Source organism: Gouania willdenowi, chromosome 2 (genome assembly GCF_900634775.1).
Source record: "Gouania willdenowi chromosome 2, fGouWil2.1, whole genome shotgun sequence".
Classification (NCBI taxonomy): Eukaryota; Metazoa; Chordata; class Actinopteri; order Blenniiformes; family Gobiesocidae; genus Gouania; species Gouania willdenowi.
Window position 1 is genome coordinate 6289181 of NC_041045.1, and position 23652 is coordinate 6312832.

Here is a 23652-nt window from a genome sequence, read left to right on the forward strand (position 1 = left end):
TGAGTGCAATAATCAAAATCGGAGGCAAAATTTGATTAATTGCATAGTCTTAGGTTCTGCTATTTGGAGATGTTTCAGATTTGAGGACTGTGGTGGTGTGGGGGGAGGGGGGGGGGGGGGGGGGCGCATTCATCCGGCGCTGCCCTGAAACAAGCCACGCTACAGAACTCACTCACACGTGCTGTCTGAGGAAAAATCCAAAAAGTGTTAATAATGTGCATCTCCGGTTAATAAAAGTGCATGTTATTCCTACTCTCCAGAATCCTCATGTGACCTTCTGCTTCACCTACTAATGATTTATTGTACTTGTTCCGTAATCCTCCTGCGTCTTATTGAAAGAACGAGTGAATTTATAGCACATTTAGCTCTTTAGTCAGTCCCCCACTGCAGGCGCGTGCGTTGGCTAACTCAACGACGTGCTGTATCGGCTCCATGTCCCGCTGTGGCCTAACCCTCACTCTGACAACATTGTTTGCATCTGTACACTGGAGTGGCAGACGAGCTATAGGGCAGTCCTCCCAGTGCCACTACTGGTAATTTAGGAAATCCTCACTGGCAGGATGAAATGACAAGGCCACAGTCTTTGTGACAGTGCTCTGTAATTTGCTTGTTTTCCACTCTGCCATAGAGCTGACACACTGCAGGAGACGGCAAACCAAGGAGCATCTCTCTCTCTCACCCATTTTCCTCTTGTTTGCTTCCTCCATTGTTGTCATTGTGTTACTCAGCACAGCTACGTGGTCTCCGAGGTAAAAAGAAGTCTGCAAGCAGCTCGAAAACCAGGGTCTAACGTCTGGCAGCAATGAAATAGTCTCGATGAGTGGAAATAAACATGTGTACGGGCAGAAAATATAGTAAACACTCCGATCAACCTTTTCTTTTGATAATATTCTGAAAGGGAGCTTTGTATTAACTTAAAGCTAGAGCTGCAGCAATTCAATTCAATGCCTTCATTGTCATTATATAAAGTATAATGAGATTGGGAGTTTCTCCTATTTATAGTGCAGAACACGTTAAAAGAATAAAAACATTACAGTTAGTAAAAGAATATTTTGGTAATCGAATATTTGTTTTTCTTGATTAAATCTTAATTTTAAATACACGACAGAAAATAATGACTTAATAATATCAACTGAATTGTTTCCTATTTAAGAATTTTTTTAATTTTTTTTTAAATGTCCTACTTACTAATTATGCAAAGAAGAAAAGAAAAACATGCATATTTGTTCCAAAAAATTCCACTACACGCGATGTCAACCTAAGACGAAAAATGCAGAAATGGTAGAAAAAAAATGTGCAAATTTTTAAATTACAGTAAAAAGAAAAAAAAAAAATTAAATTTTAGTGTTCGAGAACCTATAGCAAACACTTCAGCATTTTAGGATGACACCGTATGTCAAAGAAGCTGCAAACACTCAAGATGTGCTTGAATTTGAAGAATTCCCAAAAGTTTTCACCAACCCAAAAATAAATCTTTCTGCTGCACACGTTTGGTTAACAAAGTAGTGGAATGTGTTGGATTGAAAGCTTATCCCCAAACTTCTATAAATGTGTCTTTCAAAGATTGCAAAAAATGCTTTTTGCTGAGAAAAATTTCGATAAGGTTGAAAAAAAGACGCAAAAAATGGAACCAATTATTTAAACAAAACCTAATTTTGCTGTGAACTGTCCTTAATCCATAACTGGAAACAGTTATTTTTAAAACGCATGTATGGTAGTCAGTTTAAATCCAAAAGTGAGAAACGTTTAGCTAAAAAAAGCTGAAAACTGCATCTAATTAGCTGTGCATAGTCGGCATTCTGCTGCGTTAATATACAGTATACCTTTCAAAATAAAAGAATTACCTATTTTTCTTTATTAGTGCTATGAATGAAAAGTTAAAAACCCCTGCTTTAAACCGCTATTTTTCAGCTTTCCAGGTCATCGTCTATGAAGTTTATAGAACATATGTTAGAAATAACTGTAAAAATAATTTTAACATACGTTCATTAAGGCTGTAGATGGTTGTCAATGGGACCAGATGAACCTTGAATTTGTCATGTTGTAGCTAGTGGAGCAGGGTGAAGATCCACATTCAACTGAGTCTAAAGCTGTGCTAAATAAGTCTTTATTTCATTCCTGTGGTTTGTTTTATGTCTGTTGAATCTAAGCAGGCTTGTGATGTGGTGAATGACTTGTATTGGATACGTACAGCACGTGTGTAACTTTGACAACCCCCCTCCCACTCACTGTGTCCCCCTGTTTACCATAGCGACGCCTGGCCCTGTGTTCACTTGTCTCTACGGTAACCAAGGGCCCCGCTATCTGCTATTGGCTCTGCCACTGAACTCGCCGCTCCAGACAAAGGAGAAGGACCTGGCACTGGTAATTTCTTATCACCAAATCCCATTAGGCTCAGGGTTTTTTCTGCTTTTCCTTCATTAAGCCACACAAAGTAAAGTGGAAACCACCGTACACAGTTAGCACAGCCCCCAACGCGAGTGTAACAGGGCTCAATAATAACCTGTACGGACTCACAAACGTACTAAAAGCATTTCATTCTATAATTACATAAACATTTAATACGGTAAATATTAAAAATCAATCCAGTGACGCCCTTTAGGCAGGTTTTTAGTTTGTTTCTTAGAGCTGATGGAGTCGTTTGTAAGCTCAGACTAGACGAGAGCTCCTTTATCGACGAATGTTTCTGTTTGCATGGAAACACGCATTTAATAGAAAAAACCGACTGTCCAAAGGGAACGTCTCTGAGATAGACTCGTAGATCTATTAATTTGGGCTCTCTATCAGTTTTTGTTTACATTTTGAGGCGAGGTTTATTTTACAATTCAGCGAAGGAACTTTATTCACATGTTGACATTGTGCAATTGTCTGTTCGCAAAAGTTTCTGTGTGGCTTTTTGCTCCAGTGAAAGACTCTTTCTGCTAAAACTCTATGAATAAATTTGTGTCAATTCAGCCTGGGCAATATATCGAGAATATTTTGTGTTTCAGCGATATTGAAAATAACAAAAATTGCCTATATTTTATAGTTTAGGTCGTTTTAGGTGTTGCTGCTTTTGCTACTTCTCAGAACAACATGAAAAGCACAGTTAGATGGAGTGCGTCCTAACCCAGACTTTCGCTTAAACCCTAAGCAAGTCATACTATAGAGCTCACTCACACGTGCTGTCCCATATAGAAGAAAAAGACTAAATTGGCACATATTGTGCAGCTGTTTATTAATAAATGTGCATGTGGGGTCATTTTGCATTTACAAATTGAACACATAATTGTCTTTTTGGTCAGACTTTGAGTTAAAAATATTTGAGATATGAGTTTTGATTTATAATCGCCCAACTTTAGTATCAATATTATTCTATGTTTATATCTCCCTGCTCTTGATGCATATGAAATGTAGAGTAAATGACATATGGACTAGATTTCTGCAAAAAATAATAATAAATAAATAAATGTTTTTGATTTGATCTTAGAAAAACCATTACAACGTCAAAAAGGGACTCTCACACTCTGCTACTGGGGGGTAATAGCCAGTACACTAGTGAACACGTTGCTTTCTTTGACGTTTGGGCCTGTCAAAGCCATCATTTGTACTCCCTCATCTTCAGCCAGCCTCCAGCCATCAGACGGAGTGCTGCTCCGACTCCACCAGGCCTGACACGTCTCAGCACACTGAAAGGCCTGATACGTCCACACGCCATAATCACCACAGCCGTGTACCTGCAGGTGGTGGTTACGCGTATCTGCTTGCATTCGTGTGATAACCGCCTCGATGGAGTCGGATTGACAGACAAAGGCCTAATCGCTTCTCAGCTCCTGCAGCCAAACGGCTCGGAGGAAGTATTGACCCGAAAGCACCATAATCCCCTTCACCTAACACGGGCAATTTCATGTAATACCTGTAATAACACACATTCAGCATCAAGTAGTCATCAAAAGAGCTCGGAGCACCTGAGTTTGCGAGGCGAGTTGTTTGAATGAAAGGGACCTGAAAAGTGTGTCAGGCTGTAACGATCCTGTAGCGTTTCCATCAGCGCTACTCCTCTCGTCTCTGTCTAAATATATTTTTACTGTGTTTTCATGTGTTTTTATTGAAACTTAAAGCTAAACACAAGCTGTCAGTGAGTGCAGCTACAGCTTGGAGACTTGATGTCGTTTTCCTTCACTTGTTAGCAGAAACGCTGTCGACTGAGCGCTCAGGTGTCTCATCGTTAAAGTGTAACATTTAGATCAGTAATGTCAACGGAGGAAACTGTTTTTTGTATTTTCTATTCTTTTCCTTTCATTTGTTTTTGAGGTTTTGTGTATTTTTGTACTCCTTTGTGTGTTTTGCAGTTTTTTTAGAGACTTTATGAGTATTTTTGTTGTCCTTTTGTCAGTTTCTAGAGTCAAAATGTGTATTTTTGTTTTTTTGTGTGTGTTTTTCTGTCAATTGTATGTACGTGGAGTTGTTTTGTGTGTTTACTTTATGGGTCGCACAAAATTCGACTGAGTACTGCATGTGGCCCCCAGACCCGCCACAATTATGCTTTTGTTTTGTGTGTTTTGAGTATTTTTGTTGTTGTTTTGTATGTTTTTAAGTTATTTTTGTTTATAATTATAGTTGTTTTATTTGATTTTTAGGTTTTGTGTATTTCTGCAGTCCTTTTTGTGTATTTTTCAGTTTTTTGTTTTTGGACTAAGATGAAACCAAACACTTTAGGAGAACTGTGTGGGTCTTAGCTGTAGCTGTGGGTTATTCATCAGAACATCAGCATGTAGATGTTTGTTCTGTGTGGCTGAGCTGGAATTGTGATGCACATGAGAACATGTGAGGAATTTTCTGTTTATCTTTGCCTACAATCACATGGACAGACGCAAAGATCCAGGGAAACTCACAAAAACAGTGCCAAGTAGTGCATTATGGGCACAATCGACCAAATTAGATCCACAGCAACTTTGGCAACATAATAAACACACAAAGAGCTAAAAATCATAATCCAGGTCCTAATGATGGTGATAGTAATAATAATTATTAGAATCATTACTCCCCAAGTCTGTATATATTGATAAAAATCCCAGAATAGAGGTGACAGTGGTCCTGATTGCTTTTTATCAGATAAAGACATAGCGTAGGCCTCATAGATCAATAAATCAAAAGTTACTGCGCAGAAAAAAAAAGATGTAAAAGGTTGAAATTTCTGCTCGAAAATGTGTTTTCAACTCCACTTCAAAGACTCGGTTTATTGACATGTTTTGCCCATTGAATTGTGGGACATGGAGTCCTGATGCATAGACGTGTTTTCCCTTCATTCTGACTGTGATTTATTTTGTTTGCCCCCAATAACTCTGCCAAAGTGACTTCCAAACACATTCCTGTTGCTTTCAGTGAATTTTGTGGCAAAATCCAGCCTAAATTCAATATCAAAATCACAGTAAGAATGAAGTAAAATGCACAGAACTTTTCCGAGTGTTTACAGTGGAGATGGAAACAAACTTTCAAGTGGCAAACTCAACCTTTTATATGTTTTTTTTCCCAGCAAATGATCTTGATTTATTGATCTTTGAGGTTTACATCTTTATCTTAATAAAAAAAATATCGTCTACAGCAGCTAGAGAAAAACTTTAAAAAAAAAAACCAACCTAAAATACGACTTCCTTTCTAATGTTCGGTGCTGTTTCCATGTGCAGGTGCTTTTGAGCAACGTAATCCAAGAGAATACAGGCTGCATTTTTACGTCACACACAGCCACCATCTTCCTCCTCCTCATCATCATCATTGTCACAACAGCCTCAATCATCGCTCGCTACACACACACACACACACACAGAGACAGACAGAGTTTTGAGGCTCTGATTTGGTATTCATGTCACAGAGATTAATCAACCTGTTCGTCCCATCTGCTGCTGCACACTGACACACACACACACACCACACTCCGTACCTGCTCTGAGGTTTATGTGTGTGTGTGTGTGTGTGTGTGACAGTGAGCGAGGCCTCGATCATCAATCTGCATATCTGCATATTAACACCGGACCGTCCCTTTAATTTCCTACAGCGGCTGATAGCCATCACATCCTCTCAGCCTGTGTGTGTGTGTGTGTCTGAAATATACCATCAGTGTCCCTATTCAGAGACACAGAGGAAGCCTGACAGAAAGGCATCGACATCCTATTGATTTACGTTTCTATTCAATAAGTGAATCCATCTGTGAGATATTAAAGGGGACGAGGTGAGGAGGAGGAGGAGGAATGAAAGCTTCAATGATTAAATCGATTTAAAACCAGCTCTGTTTGTCCTGGTTTAGGAGAGGAAAGCACGAAACGCACACACACACACACGCACGCATCATTTTATTTTAATATTTAATGACGGATAACATTGTAAAAACATACAAAAGTCATCCAAACCTGAGGAGAAAGTCTTTTTTACTAAGTAAAGACTGTGTAAAAGGTTTATTATTGTTGGAGATTTTAAGGTTTTAAGTTTTTGTTACTAATTCATTTTCACCAATGCTTATTTGTCTGTCTTTAGCATATTTAGGTCAAAAAGTACTGCACAGATTTTGACATTTTAACCAAAGATAGACCTTAGGACATGGAAGATCCCATTAAATTTTGGAAGAGATCCGGATCAATTCACTGATCTTGGATCAGTTTGAAAAATAAAAAAAATCCCTCTTTAGTGAAATTTTAGAACTTCACGTCTCGATTCGTAATTGTTGACTCGGTTATGTCGTGTTTGTTTCTCAATTACTCCGCAGAGTTTCATCTGCATCAGTTCTGGATTGTGCTTTTAATGGTGCTTTTAAAAATAATGGGGTTGCCCATACATTTGGACCTACTGTATGGTGTTATGATCAGGATCAATGATCCAGAGAACTGCAAATATCTGGAAAAGAGGAGATTTTGTGCTTGGCTGAAGTTTTCTGTGCGCTCTGACTGTTCTCTTAGTTATGGTTTAGTCTGTATTCCATTTAAAATAAAACACTTCCATCTTTTGTCAGTTTGCTCATGTTTCATGGTTTGTTTTAGGCAAAAAATACTTTGTGAAACCAGCCAGGGTCAGGGTGCATGAAATAGAGCAGCTCCATAAACTAATGTGTGTGTGTGTGTGTGTGTGTGTAAACCTGAGGGCTGCAGTGAGAATTATTGAGCGTGGTTCATATTGTCATTTACTAGAATTCTACTTCTACTTTCTAATTTGACTCCCGTCATTCAAAGATTTTGGTCTTTATCGCCCAGCCCTAGTGGAAAAGTGAAGAAGGAAGGAGTTGTGTGTGTGTGTGTGTGTGTGTGTGTGTTGTAGCGATGGCAGATTAGTGAGAAACTTCTAGAAATACAAGTTAAAGCATGTGCAGATAAGATGTGTAAGAAATGTCTTTACTTGGATTAAGAAATGCCCTTTTGTGGACGTGAGCTCAGCTTCTTGAAGAAGTCTTCACATTCAGTCAACCCTAATTTTTAGTTTCTAAATTTCCCATATTCCGTTTCAGCGTTTGCTAATTTTCATTTTCTTTCTTTAATCTGCTTTCCCTAATTAGACGTCATTACACTGACTATTAAACTCTCCAGAACCATGTCAAACATGCCTGATACGGTTAATTGAGTTCACTATTGTTATTAATTTCATATTTCTAAGCTACAGAAGTGCAGCGAAAGCACGTGCTGAAATTATGTAAGACTACATCACATGGGTTTTGTTTTTTGCTACACCTTTTACAGACAAAGATATTGTAGAAATGTGTGATATAGTCCCATAATATGTCGGTGAGGGGTTTAGTCTGTGTCATAGAGCTGTTTCAGTTTCAAGATTTGACATTTTTGCTCATCTGTTGGCGTGTAAATGCGTAGAATTATACAAAAACATGGTTCTGATGCTGTATTACGTGTAATTATTACAATTTCTGTTTCATTTTGTTAAGAAAAACTAAAAAATTATAATAATACAGTTTCAGGGAAATGAGATGGAAAATCAGAGTCTCTGGATCAGTGGTTCCCAACCTTTTTTGGACCTTGAATTACTTCTTGGTCATGTTTGTTATACTGTAAATTGGGTCATTTTATTGTTAATAAATAGATTTATATATGACAAAGTATGCAATACCGTTATTTAAGATTATGTGTTGCTTTAATTTGAAAACTTAAAAAGATTACAAAAATAGAAACTTTATTTCTAATTAGCATTTTTTAAAATTGATTATTAGGCATTTCAGGCGACCCCATTTAAACCCCAGCCTACCCCTACCCCAAGGTTGAAAAACACTACCCTAAATTAACAAAGCTCTATTTGTGTGTTCTCTAAATATAAATATTTAGTTTGAATAACTTGTTCTTCAATCTGAATGATTTAATTAAGCGACTCAGATCAGCGTCTGAATGTGATCATGTGTTTTTAATTAAGAGTAATAGTGACATGATGTGAGGTGGAGGTGGAGCACAGAGAGACAAAGGCTATAGAAACCATGCCCAGGGTGAGAGGAGTGAAGGTGTGACTGGGAGGAACTGACACTGCGTGCTGATTGGTGGAGCCTGATTGTCGAGATGATGGAAGGATGGAGGATTGTTTCTGGCTTTAGTTTGTGACCCAAGCGTTGTGAAATTTGTGCCGTGTCAGCGTCCAACCTCATCTTCCTGTCACGACGTGGCTGTTATCTCGTCGCCTGAAGCAACCTTCACGCTTCTATCTGCCTTTTTGTCAAGCTGATGAGGGTCAGTAGGTCAGCTGGGGGCCTTGTCATTAGCTGTGTGTGTGTGTGTGTGGAGTGTGTACAGGTGTACACAAGATAACAACCGCCTTATCGCTGTGCACCAATGGCAGCAGAAAGGACACGTTTATTATTAAAGCAGAAATAGGTAGAAATGTACTTATTAATGTTAAATAAGATGCATGTGCACAGAAATGCCTAAACATTTGGACAGAAGAAGAGCGTGTGCTGCAGAAGACGAGTTCCCCTCACACACAAAGTTAGAATATTACAGGCTTTTTCCTTTCTGCTGCTTTTCAGTCTGATCTCTCTCTCTCTCTCTCTCTCTTGCTCGCTCTTGGCGGAGCTTTATCTGTGTCAGTGGAACAGTGGAAGCCAGTTGGAAAGTGTTGATGTTGTCCTGCTGCTAGTAAACAAACTACATCTTATCCATCGCTGCATCTCACGTACGCCTGAACGTGCATGAATATCGTTGGAAAGTTCACAACACTGTGCATCAGGGTTGGGGTGAATTACATTCTTCAGTTACAATTGCATTTTCAATTACCCATGTTCATTTACAATTAGATTACAATTACAGTTACCAGCTTTTTTTCCTCAGAAAGTCAATCACATTCACCTTCTCAATTACTAAAGTTCAATTACAATTAATCACAATTACTGATCCTGAAATAAATAACCCAATAAAAGTTTAACTTCCTCTTGTGTTAGCTTTCTGTTAGCATCTCTTATGATAATGGCTCCTAAATCAGCTGTAAAATACATGAAAAACACTTATCTATCATCTAATTTATTTCCTATCTCTTGATTACCTTGTTAGGCTTCCTAATCAATGAAAATATACGTTTTAATATTTTTGGCTATGGGCGTCTGAGCCTTTTTTGTGTCACTATCAGTGTTGCCCCAACATCACTTTTGACAGTAACTAGTACTGTAACGCAATATTTTTCTAAAGAAATAACGCCGTTACCGTTACAATATGGTGCGTTTGTCCGTTACTTTGCTAGCTGCAGTGTACTTCCTGTTTACAGTGGCGCTACATGTTTTTTGCGGGATGCCGTGCCAAACACAGTAAAACAGAAGAAAAATAAGCATTGTCAGCGTGTTTCTGTTTACATCACGTGCAGCATTCATGGCGAGTCAATGCAAGAACAGGACGAGCTTCTCAGAGTGGAAATAAGCACATTATTTTTGTCTCCAGCTGCGGCTGGATTTTAAAGGACTGTCACTGTTATCCAGGGACAGGTCAGCCAAACTATTGCACGGTATGTTGTTGTACATATGCAGTCTGTCGCTGCTACGGAGTCACTGCTAACAGCAGCTCATTAGCCTGATATGTTAGCCTGATTGTGTAGCTGAGAAAAATGCTGTGAATTAGTTTTTCCACTATTATTTTATAAGCATTTTCAACAGCAGAATGTGCACCTGGAATATGCACAGCTTGCTTTACATTACTGTGCTAAGGCTGAAAATATACTGTTTTAATTTTGGAGCAGCTGTTTTGTGCTTTATATGCACATCATTTATGGTTGTTTTATAGCAGTTGATCAACAGTGGATTATTATCTTATTACAGCACTGATATGAAGCTGTATTAACACAAATGACCCAAAATAAATAAATCATTCTTTAATTCTTAGTAACTCAAAAGTTACTTTTTCCAGTAACGCATTCCTTTTTGGTGTAAGTAATCAAAATAGTAACTGAGTTACTTTGTGAATGAAGTAACTAGTAACGGTAACTAGTTACTTTTTTTCAGTAACTAGCACCGACACTGGTCACTATACCCCTCGATTAGATTTTTTTACTTGGTAAAATGTGGGAAAGCTTGATATGAAACATAACTTTTTACTACACATGTGTACTACTACATAATTTAACCCTAAACTTGTTCCTCAGTGTAGCGTTAAATTACAATTGACAATTTTTATAGAATTTTCATGGCAATTATAATTACAAAGACAATTATCTAAGCTTAATTACAATTTAATTATGATTGCAACAGCAACAGGTTTTTTCAATTACAATTACAAGTACTTTAACGGTGCATTGTTGGATGCAAGTGTAGAAACTAAGCAGTTTTAGTCATCTGGCTCGGTGATGGGGTCTGTTCCCGGGTCCTCATGTGGTGTTGGAGGTGCTTGATTTGTTTCTTTGTGGGTATAAAACAGATGTAAATCATTAGACAATAAAGTTACATTGTGTAATCTTTGGGAATGTGTGTTTGTGATAGTGTAGTAGAAAGAAATAGCAGTACTTACTCACCAATCAGTGAGTTTTAAAAAAACAATCACCGATCCGATCATTTGAATTCAGGTTGTTTTTTTTAGGTACCGACCAAATTTCTTTGGTACTACTTGATACAGATTCACAAAAAATCCAATGGTACCATGTTTTGCACCTAAACATATCCTTATGACTGTGGGGTAGTGGAATAGTTGAAGAATTTTCATGCAGGACATGAACATAACATTTGTTGTCAGAGTGTGTGTGTGTGTGTGTGTGTGGGTGCGTGGCCCTTTAACTGTGAATGAACGCCCAAGTCGCTCGACCATGTGCGGAGTGAGAGAGCGTGTGTGACCGGAGCAGACCTATTATAAGCTGTATGCCTTTAGTGATCGGCAAGTCCCGTGTCATACTCAGTGACTGCTGTGATATCGCCGATCAGATCGGTCTAGTGCTTACTCAGATCAGGGAAATCCTCAGTGTACTGAAGTAATAGTTATTTTGTTGTTAGCAGTTGTTTCTGTAAGTGTCGTATCTGTGCCCTAAAAAAAAGTCTGCTGCTGCATAGAAGCTCTCTGGGAACGTGCAGTCACGCAGAATTTATTTAGGACAAGTCACATGTGCATTTCCCTCAAAATATCAATTTTTTCAAGTAGAATAATAATAAATACGAGGTGTATTATTATAGGGTCCTACGTATCATTGTGCTCAGGCCATAACAATAAATAATAATAATAATAAATAATAATAATTTATTGTCGATTACGCAATTACAATTCACCCCAACCATGCTGTGGATGCATCCGTGTGTTATTTGGTGACATGAATTCTTGTCAGTGCTCATGTTTGTGTGTGTTTTGGTAATGAGAGCTGCTGTTTGTTTAGGTGTTACTGTTGTGTGTGTGTGTGTTTGTGCGTGTGTGTGTACATGTTCAGGCGCCACTATTTGTTCAGCTTTACCCACGTCTCCAGGTCGCTTCATTGCAGCCAGAAGACACGGACAATAGTGTGTGTGTGTGTGTGTGTGTGTGTTTACCACTAGGGAACAGAAACACGTGTGTGTCTCGTTCCCAGGTGGAGAGGGATGAATGAGCGTGTGGGCGCAGCAGAATGTGTGCGTGTGCAATAGAAAGAGGGAGAGCGAGGGATTTGACCTGGTGGTGTTTTTGTGGTTTTTACTTCTTCATCTCATTCAGTTTTTCCTTTAGTAGTAAACTTAAGAACTTAAATCCATATTCTGATGTTTTACTTTAACACATTTCAAAACCACAGGAGACAAATGGGCAGATTTCCAGCATTTCTTTCAAAATAAAAGCTCACTTTACTGAACTATTTGTTAAGGCATAGTTTGAGATACTTGCCGGGGGAGGGGCAAAAGAAAAAATAGAATTAAACATATAAACCATATCTAGATTTGTGGCAAACACAATGTGTGTAACATATACAATAATGCAAAAATTATTAGTAACATAATTGATAATGTTGACAACAAAAATTTGTGTCGACGTGTCGTTTAATTTAGTAAATTCATGATGAAATCAGGCCATTTACATTGTGAAGAATTATGGAAAAAATAACCTGTATTTTTAAATGAACAACAAATTAATTTATATATATATATATTGTACAGTCACTGTTTTCTGGCACTTACATTATATTAAGAATTGTATTTTTTTTGTATTTTTTTGATTGAATTTGGGAAAACTGTAACGAAAACTTTTGCTTCCCCCGCAAACTGTGCTTATGAGTTAAATGCAATCCAACTTTTTCACTTCCAATGCAATACCGATGTTTGCTTTGAGTATTAGCTGATACCGATACCGATTTGATACGATATCAGCATTAATCATTCATACTTGTATGACTTATATTTGCAGTGTTGAATGTTAGAAAAGGTTTAATCAAATTGATATTATTATAAGCAGAGAACAAACATTTTAATATTTACAAATGAGGTTACATTCATTTTAACCTTAAACATCAGAAGATTCTACATTTGAATAAAATACATTTAAAGACCCTGAAAAATAACCTCAGTAAATCCAATAATAACAAAAAAATATGTTTTTAACTTAAACTAAGGAATAGAATAAAAAAAATCATGTTATTTTTCTACTGTCAGTATTTAGTAGAGGTGAGCATTACCATTAATCTGACAATATGATACGATTTGCATGTCACATATCGATATATCCTGATATGTATATATTGCAATATCAATAATTACAAAATTTGCCTTTACAAGTACAAAATGATATGAAATGAAATGTATTCCATTTTTTAAACTTGTGAGAACAAGTAAATGGTAACTGACTGTAATTCAAGTACACGATACACAAAATTTGATAATTGCGCGGTGGAATCTCGCGATATATTGCCAAATCGATTTCTTTTTACACCCTTAGTCATTAGGTATGTCAGCTGCTGGAAAGAAGTGCTGGAGTGGACTTAAGTGTGGAATGGATTGCTTATATTAAGCATTTTAGTCTTGTTTTTATTGGTTTAATATAAATGCGTGGGCTGCGTTCTTACTTCTTTCTCCGGCTGATTATGTTTGACTGTTCTGACTTGTTTTTATAGCTTTGTCGGTTTATTTACACCATTATTTTGCGTCTCATCTAGTTGCCTTTAAAAGGACACTGCTGTTGGGCAGAATGAACTAATGTAGAATCTATTGTGATGATTGCTTTCCGAAATGTTACTAAAAAACTCACCAATAGACAAGTATTGCTTGAAATTGGTGCTGTAGGAGGTAATGAGAGGTGGTGGGGGCTGGATAACCTCTCTCTCTCCACTGCTTGCTCGATCTCTCTTTGAGTGTAAAGAGGGGATAAAGGCGTTTTTTTTTCCATCCTACATACCAGTCATCTCCCAGCGGCCTCTCTGTTGACATAACCGCCACAATGGGAACTAAAGGCCTCCAAATGCATCCTTTATGAGCCTAACCCCTGGGCCTGTCACCGTGCTACAGGGTTATTCAGGGCCTGCATATAAAAATACACTCCCCTCACCCCCACCCTGCCTGTCTTATTGTTCGCCGTTACTCTTCTCTCGCTACGAAGCATCGCACTTTGGAAGTAATGTTCAGAAAGGGAAAGCCAATCAAAAATAATGGCACTTATTGTTTCTCTTCTGACACTCATGCCGAGCGGGCCCACCTGCCCCTCCCTCTTTTGTCTGGTTCTGTGCACGCACAGCCCCAAACTCCCGAGTTCATCCAGCTCTATTATAGGGACAAATTAAATAAAACCCAGAATGGGTCAGAGGAGAGCACAGAGCCACGGTGGTCACCAGGAGTGAGAGCTTCTACTGGGGAACAAACATCACACTTAGGCCACAATGTAGCGGAGCGTCCGTTTCTAGGCTTCTGCTTTATGCAGCGAGGAAGTTCTTTCAGGGATGGATTCATGGATGCTTCCTGTGTGGCCTGGTGTGAAGAAGGAAGGTATGTTGGTGCCTCCATGAGAAGTAGAAGAAGAAGAAGTGTCAGTGTGTTGGTAGCATGGAGGAGGAGCTTTCTGGTCTCCATTTTCAGAGTGTTTCTTGATCAATGGCAGCTCACAATCTACAAGATCTCATCATATTGCAGCGACTGCATTAGGAACAGTGCGTCGTGCCAAGGAGGAGATGGATTCAGCGAGAGGAAGCAGAACAAAAAAAAAGGGAATAAGAAAAGGTTAGAGTGGTGGGGGGTGGAGGAGCGGCTGCTCTTTGGGGTCTTTGAAAGCAGCGCCGGCTTCAAGCTCCACAATCTAAGGCCAGTGTGAGGAAGGAAGAGAGAGAGGAACTCTTCAGCCTCCACTAAAGGCCCTCCACAGGAAGTCCTCATTCTTCCCAGAGCCGACGCCCCCCACCAACAAGTGCAGAAAGAGCCTTCACTGTGGACGAGAGAGAGGGAGGACCCCCGTCTTCCCCTCAGCAGGAAGGGAGAAATGTCAGAGTGGAGGGGGGGTGGGGGGAGGGGGGATGGCAGGGGCCAGAAAGATCAGTTAATTTAGATATTGATTCATGTGTGTCTCCATCATCGCCTGAATTGACCTTTTTAGGAATGCCAGGGAGTGAATTTTAGATGTATTTGTTGACATAATTCAAGCATAAATGGGTGAAGGAGTCTTATACAATAAATCTTACCACGATTCTCTTGCATACAGTAAACATCTTGTGTATAAACTATAAAAGGAAGAGACAAAGGCATCTGTTTAAAATAAAAGGTTTGTGAAAATGTACAGTTATTTTTCAAATAACATAACACCAATTATTTTATTTCAAAGTAAAAAAAAAAGTATAACTAAATTGAGAAAGTACCGTGTAATTAATTACTTTACGTCTTTTAAATCGTACTTAAGTACATGTAAAATTACAAAAAAATACAAGTACCCATTAAAGTAACTCAATTACAGTATCGTGAGTACTTGTAATTCTTTTCTTTCACTTCTGCTCGTGTATACAGATTTTTACCTCCTCCAGCTTTATTTTGATTTGATTTTTATTTGTCTCAAACAAGCACAAAATGTATGTAATCGAGAAAAGTTAAAAAATACAATTTGTTGAAGTGCACTGTGAAAGAAGCAAAGTTTATCAAGTTCAGTCCCCCATCGTAAAATTTCATAATCTATAAAAATGTACCTAATTCACAAAACCATACAATCATTGATGATACATTTCACTTTAATATAAATGAGCCCTTAAACACAAACTATTTATTTATGTATTGAAAGTAGCGATGTCATTTCAACATGGCGGCGCAGACTCGAAAGATTTTACACATATGATGCAAAACAATGCGTTTTGTTAGGCATAGGACATTTCAAAGGTTTTAGGCCACATTTGTAAAAACAGTGGAGGATCACTTTAAAAAGAGGTATAAAATTAGATGTCCAGTTCTCTACAGCTGATCAGAAAAGGGTTTTTACAGTTGCTTTGAAATTGTTTTATTGTCGTGCACGTCACTTAGTTTATTCCATAGTTTAACACCATAAACAGAGACCGTTTAAAATTCTAATTCCCTCTTAAAATACATGTTCCCTCTCTAAACAAGAACTATTTTTAGATGTTGTTTGGTAATAATTTATTCCATGCTTTATACAAAATCTGACCTCTTTTAAATGTAACTATGTACCAAAATTTAACATTTATATATATATATATATATATATCTGTGAACGGTCTCAAAATGAACATTTTCAGGAAATGTTTGTAGTGGGATTAGGAACAAGTGACTAGATTTTTGGGGATGATCCGGCTCAATGTATTGATTCTGTATCATTTTGTAAAGAATCCATGAATCGATATGCTCTACTGCACCTCCATGCTTTCATTATAATTCTGTTTAATTTTCTGTTTGATCAAACAACAGCGCAGCCATGTCTTCCAAACCTTTAAAGTGTGAATTATGTGAACGATCAATGATTCCAATAACTGACTAAATCTGGCAAAGGGGAGATTCGGACACAGCTATATGAACTTTTGTTTTCATTCATCTCTACGTGTGACTTCGGGGGTCGATGTGCTAACGTTGCATACTCTTATGATGACCCCCGTCTTTCACTGGCGAATGTTTACAGCCCAGTATTTTTCTGACGTGTCAGTGAAACACGCGGCGCTGCAGATCCAACCAGATTATCTGCTGCCAGCCACAGACGCCCACACGTTTGGACAGTCAGCTGTTTTCTTGCTGGTTTGTGAAATAGCGCAGGGCTCAGAGGTGCCTGCATGTGCACATGGGTTCCTGAGCTAAATAAGCAAACGTGAACATTTGTGTTGAACAGCAGGAAGAGTTGTTTTTAAATCACTACTGCAGGGATTTTTCTGAGTTTGGGGCTCTTGTGTCGCACTTGAACAAGTTGTTTATCCCTCAAGTTAAACAGTAACTAAACCTCAAAACTAAATAAATCTTTTAGAGTATAAAGTATTGTTCTGACTTGATTATTGATATTTTAAATAAAGTAATACAAAAATAAGAGTTTAAACACAGCTATTATAATAGAATTTTGCTATTGGCTGACGTTTTGGTGGCTTCTTACGTCACAAACCACTACTGTTGGCTCCGCCCCTTTTATAAAAACTAGCACCTGTCGACTCTGTATTGAGAGATTTGTGAATACAGAGTATTCAGTGAGTATTTAGTGGCTAGTTAGCATAGGTTAGATTGTTTGTAGATTTTATAGTATAGACTGGGTGTGTCTTAACTGCTCTAGGAGCTCCGCCCATAATCAATAAATGTTTTTGAATTTCCAGCCTAGATGCACGTTGGTCAGAATTTTGTGGTTTAGTTCATTTTTAAGCTCTTTTAACTGAACTAAAGGGTAGATGTTGCTGGTGGAGGACATATTACTTTAATTGGATTTAAAGAAAAAAACAGAAAGTGTTTAAGATGTTTTCGGTTCTTTAGCTAATGTTAGTTTTTTTGGGATTAATAAGGACGTTTGTATTTGTCTTCAAGCTGTAATCTTAATGAAAAAAACTATTTCTAAAACTCAACTAGGCCTGGGGAATATATTTGGCCATACAGTAAATTACAAAAACTTTAAAAAAACAATAAATTTGTATTTTATATCTCAATTTGTTGTAAAATACTTGTTTTAGGAGTCGTTGCTCCTCCCAACAGCATGAAAAGCACAGTTAGATGGATTTCTGAGTGTGTCCTAACTCAGACCTTCCCCTAAACAAGCTACACTACAGAACTCACTCACACATGCTGTCCCTTATAGGCCAAAAAGGCAAAAGTTGCACTAAGCATCAGCGAATTTAACCCTGAATTGTCTTACTTGTAAGACTTTATTGAGTGAAAAATATTGAGATATGAGTTTTGGTCTATATCACCCAGCCCTAAACTCAACACATTAGGACTTTTGTATACATTATTTAACAGTGGACTTGTATAGCTATATAGTATATAGATGTAGACCTACCTAATATTTATTTTCTCTGTCTTTCCATGTTTGAATCTTATTGGTGTTCTTTATGGAGAGCAAAATAAGAATTTCAATGAGCAGAAACAGTGTGTTTAGTACTGTGCATCTTTGTAGATGAAAGTAACATTTTGAATTTATATTTACTGAATGTTTAGACTTAGTGACAGTTTTGCAGCAAAGGTTTTTCCACTTTTGTGCGTCCCCTCTTGATGATGCATTGGGAGTGGAGATGGTGTCTGTTCAACATATACGGCGTATTCTCCTGATCTTCTTTGTTGATGCATGAAGGAGTAAATCAAACCATAGGAAAATATCTAAATGTAACAATTTCTAATTTCTGTCCTTTTTAAGAAGTTTTGTTTATTTTTCTCTACAGGAAGGCAGGGGTATTGTCAATGTTCAGATTAAGGAGCTCAAAAACTATTTAGGACATGTTTTAGTTGATGGTAAGTGAAGTAAAAAAGCTGCTTCCTCTCTGTGTATCTGCAAGACGTTTTAGTAGGAAATGAGCAAAGCCATATATTTTAAAATAATGAAACCGGTCAGTCATAAATAAGTGGATTAATAGCAAGTTTATTTCATTCAACCAACATTTAAACTTTTTTATTAACACGTGACAATGATGTGCCTTTTCTTCCTCTGGCTGCACAAACCTGTAGAGAAGCAACATTACAGTGTTACCAAAATAAAAATACAGCTTAGAATTAGGTATAAATAATTTTGTCATGGGATTATGACTGAAATATATGGTTTAATAGTGATATAAACACTGTGTTTTAACATGCAATAATGCAGCACATTTATCAAGGTGGACTTTTATTGTGATAGGGTGTGTTTACACAGGTCACAGCTCCTCTGAGGCATTTCACGTGTTCATTTAGTGTTTGCCTGGGCTGTTACTGCCCCACTCTCTCACAGGGACTATCATTGCTGCTAATCCTCTTCACGGTCCACTAATCTGTTTTCGCTGGGGTCACTCTATCTCGCCAACGCCCCCCCCCACCCCCCCCAGGCAGGCCTCCTCTTTCTCTCTCGTGGTACGTCGTTGTTTTATTAGTGCCTCTTCTGCCCTTCATCTCCCCCGATCGCTTTAATACCACTAATCTTATTACACACAGAGGCAGATCTTTGATGTTGCCGTCCGGTCCATTTGAAAATGAAACGATAAGGAGAACTCTACGTCCTAACCCTTAATCCTTGGTAGGAAGAGATCTTTTTCAACCTCTGTGCTCGTGCACACAGTCTAACATGAGCTCTAATCATATTTCCTCCTGTCGAGACCCCACAGGCTCTAATTCAAATATATGTGTGTGCGTTTGATGATGCAAGGAGGAGATTAGAGTGAGGCGTGTGTATTCATATATATATATATATATATATATGTGTGTGTGTGTGTGTGTGTGTGTTGTACAAATCAATGTAACACTTTAATCAACTTAGTTGTTGTCCTTTGGCTTTAGCTAAAAGTCAAACATTCCCTTTTAAAAATAAAAGCATCTCTTCTTGTTTTCTAAAAACATTTGCAAAAATCTGTAATGGAAACCCAGCTAGTGAGTGTATAGTACATTAGTATGTGATTTGGAACACAGTCTTTCATTGTGTGTTTGTACTCAGGTTATTTGCTGACTTTTGTAAGAATTGAAGTCATAAATCAGTGTGAAACATCCTTTAAAGTAACGTCTGCTCTCTGTCTTGTAGGACTCTCAAAACTCGAAACTCTGTCTCCATGATGTGGATCTGTCTGCAGCTCCATTCCATCCCAGTGTAAGTTGTTTTTATTTACCATCACTGATTTTTAGTGAAGTGTGTTAACACTGACTGAGGTTCTAATGTGACTCTGTGTGTTTTGTTGCAGCTCCTGAAGAGTCACATCCACGTCAGTGAGTCCACCGCTGCAAACGCTCACCATTTGTTCCTGATCCTCGGAGTAAGTAGCACTTGTTGGGTTGATACCACAACTTCCTGTTGACTTTCACAGCAAAGTTCTAGTTTATGGCTTTTATTGTGAAAAGAAAGGTAAATCCTTAACATTTGTCTGCCTTATAGTGAGTGTGGTTACATTTATTGTACTAATAACTAACTTTAGTCTTTCCTTTCATACAATCACACACTGTTTAGTCTGACGTAACTGTTGAATTCATTATCGCTAAGCTAATGGAGATACATGTAAATTATAGGTAAAGAAGTGCAATAAATGTATCCACATGCATTATAAGGCAGAAAAAGATTAAAGGTCATTTTTCATTGCAAGCTTTATTCAAAGGATCTTTTTTAGTTGAGTTATTGTGTAAATCATTGTAGAACAACCAGAAAAAGGAAAACACACTGTCATCAATTACTTATAACATTGATAGGAGTTGTGACACAATCGTATCCCAACAAAATGGTGACTCCCTTGGTTGAAGACTCTTTACTGCAGACTTTAACTACCTGCTTTATTATAACCTTACCTCAGTTGTGAGGTGTTTGAATTTTTTTTGCCTGTTTTGCCCTTTCTTTATGCCTTACTATATAGCCTTACCTTCGTTATGAAGTGTTTGAAAATGTTTCACTCGTTTAACCCTTTTTTTTTTTTGCCTTGCTATTGCCTTACCTCCAATATAAAGGTGTCTGAATTTTTTTAGCCCATTTTGACCTTTTACTTTCCTTACTATAGCCTTATCTCCGTTATGAGGTGTTTGAAATTTTGCCCTTTTTTATGCCTTACTAAAGCCATACCTTTGTTTTGAGGTGTTTGAAATTTTTTCGCCTGTTTTTATGACTTATTATAGCCTTACCTCCGTTATGAGGTGTTTTAATTTGTTTCACCCTTATTTTTGCCTTTTGATAGCCTCACCTCTGATATGAGGTGTTTGAAATTTTTTGGCCAAAATATATGCCTTACTGTAGCCTTACCTCTGTTATGAGGTGTTTGAAATTTTTTCGCCCGTTTTTATGCCTTACTATAGCCTTACCTCTGTTATGAGGTGTTTGAATTTTTTTCGCTTTATTTTATGCCTTACTATAGCCTTACGTCCATTATGAGGTGTTTGAAAAATTTTCAGCCCTTTTTTTTTTTTTGCCTTACTATAGCCTTACCATCGTTATGCATGAGGTGTTTGAAATTTTTTTCACCTGTTTTCATGCCTTACTATATAGCCTTACCTCCGTTATGTGTTTGAAAATTTTTCAACCTTTTTTTGCCTTATTGTAGCCTTACCTCTGTTATGAGGTGTTTGAAATTTTTTCACCTGTTTTCATGCCTTACTATAGCCTTACCTCCGCCTTACTATATGTTATGAGGTGTTTAAATTTTTTTGGCCAAAATGTACTCGATTTTATGCCTTACCATAGCCTTACCGCTGTTATGAGGTGTTTGAAATTTTTTTGCTCGATTTTAAGCCTGACTATAGCCTTACCTCTGATATGAGGTGTTTGAAATTTTTTGGCCAAAATGTATGCCTTACTATATCCTTACCTCTATTATGAGGTGTTTTAATTTTTTTGGCCAAAATTTATGGCTGACTGTAGCCTTACCTCTGATATGAGGTGTTTGAAATTTTTTGGCCAAAAATTATGCCTTACTATATAGCCTTACCTTCGATATGAGGTGTTTGAAATTTTTTTGCTCGATTTTAAGCCTTACCATATCCTTACCTCTATTAGGAGGTTTTTGAAATTTTTTTGTCCAAAATTTATGCCTTACAGCCTTACCTCTGATATGAGGTGTTTGAAATTTTTTGGCCAAAATGTATGCCTTACTATAGCCTTACTTCTGTTATGAGGTGTTTGAAATTTTTTTGCTCGATTTTAAGCCTTACCATATCCTTACCTCTATTATGAGGTGTTTGAAATTTTTTTGCTCGATTTTAAGCCTTACTATAGCCTTACCTTCAATATGAGGTGTTTGAAATTTTTTGGCCAAAATGTATGCCTTACTGTAGCCTTACCTCTGTTATGAGGTGTTTGAAATTTTTGTAACTAAATTTTATGCCTTACTATAGCCTTACCTCTTTTATGAGGTGTTTGAATTTTTTTTCATTAAATTTTATGCCTTACTTTATCTTTACCTCTTTTATGAGGTGTTTGAAATTTTTTCACAAAATTTTGTGACTTACTATAGCCTTACCTCTAATATGAGGTGTTTGAAATTTTTTCTTTAAATTTTATGCCTTAGTAAGACTTACTATAGCCTTACCTCCTTTATGAGGTGTTTGAAATTTTTTTAACTAAATTTTATGCCTTACTATAGCCTTACCTCTGTTATGAGGTGTTTAAAAAAATTTTGGTCAAAATTTATGCCTGACTAGCCTTACCTCTGTTATGAGGTGTTAGAAATTTTTTGCCCAAAATTTATGCCTTACTATAGCCTTACCTCCTTTATGAGGTGTTTTGAAATTTTTTCACAAAATTTTGTTCCTTACCTCCTTTATGAGGTGTTTGAAATTTTTTTAACTAAATTTTATGCCTTACTATAGCCTTACCTTCGATATGAGGTGTTTGAAATTTTTTCATTAAATTTTATGCCTTACTATAGCCTTACCTTCATTATGAGATGTTTGAAATTTTTTGGCCAAAATTTATGCCTTACTATAGCCTTTTGTTTGATATGAGGTGTTTGAAATTTTTTGGCCAAAATTTATGCCTTACTATAGCCTTACCTCTGTTATGAGGAGTTTGAAATTTTTTTGGCCAAAACTTATGCCTGACTAGCCTTACCTCTGATATGAGGTGTTTGAAATTTTTTGGCCAAAATTTTTTGCCTTACTATAGCCTTACCTCTAATATGAGGTGTTTGAAATTTTTTCTTTAAATTTTATGCCTTAGTAAGACTTACTATAGCCTTACCTCCTTTATGAGGTGTTTGAAATTTTTTTTACTAAATGTCATGCCTTACTATAGCCTTACCTCCTTTATGAGGTGTTTGAAATTTTTTTAACTAAATTTTATGCCTTACTATAGCCTTACCTCTGTTATGAGGTGTTTAAAAAAAATTTGGCCAAAATTTATGCCTGACTAGCCTTACCTCTGTTATGAGGTGTTAGAAATTTTTTGCCCAAAATTTATGCCTTACTATAGCCTTACCTCCTTTATGAGGTGTTTTGAAATTTTTTCATTAAATTTTATGCCTTACTATAGCCTTTCCTCCAATATGAGGTGTTTGAAATGTTTTTGGCCAAAATTCATGCCTTACTGTAGCCTTACCTCTTTTATGAGGTGTTTGAAATTTTTTTAACTAAATTTTATGCCTTACTAGAGCCTTACCTCCTTTATGAGGTTTTTGAAATTTTTTCACTAAATTTTATGCCATACTAGAGCCTTACCTCCTTTATGAGGTTTTTGAATTTTTTTTACTAAATTTCATGCCTTACTATAGCTTTACCTCCTTTATGAGGTGTTTGAAAAAAATTCACAAAAATGTTATGCCTTACTGTAGCTTTGCCTCCTTTATGAGGTTTTTGAAATTTTTTCACTAAATTTTATGACTTACTATAGCCTTACCTCCTTTATGAGGTGTTTGAAATTTTTTCATTAAATTTTATGCCTTACTATAGCCTTACCTTCTTTATGAGGTGTTTTGAAATGTTTTCACAAAATTTTGTGCCTTACTATAGCCTTACCTCCTTTATGAGGTGTTTGAATTTTTTTTCATTGAATTTTATGCCTTACTTTATCTTTACCTCCTTTATGAGGTGTTTTGAAATTTTTTCACAAAATTTTGTGCCTTACTATAGCCTTACCTCTAAAATGAGGTGTTTGAAATTTTTTCTTTAAATTTTATGCCTTAGTAAGACTTACTATAGCCTTACCACCTTTATGAGGTGTTTGAAATTTTTTTAACTAAATTTTA

At 37.0% G+C, this 23652-nt stretch overlaps 1 long non-coding RNA gene across 1 annotated transcript in view; it reads left to right on the forward strand.

The window, feature by feature from the left end:
• Nucleotides 1-19750, forward strand: part of LOC114479161 (uncharacterized) — a 66332-nt gene extending 46582 nt beyond the window's left edge. The window contains exons 3-4 of the long non-coding RNA XR_003675960.1: nucleotides 19521-19586; nucleotides 19678-19750. This is a non-coding gene — a long non-coding RNA (uncharacterized LOC114479161). The remainder of the gene's footprint in view (nucleotides 1-19520; nucleotides 19587-19677) is intronic.
• The last annotated feature ends 3902 nt before the right edge of the window (nucleotides 19751-23652 follow it).